The 703-nt window shown below is 40.3% G+C and overlaps 1 long non-coding RNA gene across 1 annotated transcript in view; it reads left to right on the forward strand.

Annotated features, from left to right (window-relative positions):
• The first annotated feature begins 558 nt into the window (after positions 1-558).
• The window catches only part of LOC106877730 (uncharacterized), a 915-nt gene continuing 770 nt past the window's right edge, over positions 559-703 (forward strand). Inside the window, exon 1 of the long non-coding RNA XR_001410409.1 lies at positions 559-669. This is a non-coding gene — a long non-coding RNA (uncharacterized LOC106877730). The remainder of the gene's footprint in view (positions 670-703) is intronic.

Below are 703 nucleotides of genomic sequence, written 5' to 3' on the forward strand. Positions count from 1 at the left end.
GGAAAGGCTGACATTGTTTGATGCAGATCCCTTGAGTTGAGCTCATACCTTTGAGCCAGTTACGACATTCCTTGCAGTGGAAACATCTCTCCTCACCTGCTCCAAAGAAGACCAAGGTAGTTTAACCTGCAGAGAGTTTTTTGGCTTCAAGGTTTTGCAGATGCAAAAGGTGTTCTGTGTATTGATTATCTTCAAAAAGGCCACACCTTCAATGGAGATTACTACGCCAAATTGCTGAAACTAATGCGAAAGTATATCAAAAATATACAGCCAAGATATCTGACGAAAGAGGTCTTTTTATTCAGGTCAGTGCTCGAGCACAAACGTACTAGGCTTCAGTGGATGCTGTACGTGATTGTAGCTTTGAACTGGTTGGTCACTCTCTACATTTCTTGATTTTTGCCCCATTTCAACACCATATTTATCACAATATAAAAAACAGACTTGGCTACAAGCCAGTATGGTAGTGAGGATGACGTCATAACTGCTGCTGATGAATTTTTTAAGCAATAGGATAAGAGCTTCTTCACCAATTGTATCCAATCACGGCAACACTCATGGAAGGAGAGTGTGAACCGCAACGAGGACTGTGTTAAAGAATAGACCTTAGTTGGTCACATTCCATGAGAGTACCATGGTCAACCTACGAAGTGTTCAGCCGACCCTCGTGTATGTATATATATATATATATATATATATATAT

Source organism: Octopus bimaculoides, chromosome 1, assembly GCF_001194135.2.
Source record: "Octopus bimaculoides isolate UCB-OBI-ISO-001 chromosome 1, ASM119413v2, whole genome shotgun sequence".
In the NCBI taxonomy this organism is placed as follows: domain Eukaryota; kingdom Metazoa; phylum Mollusca; class Cephalopoda; order Octopoda; family Octopodidae; genus Octopus; species Octopus bimaculoides.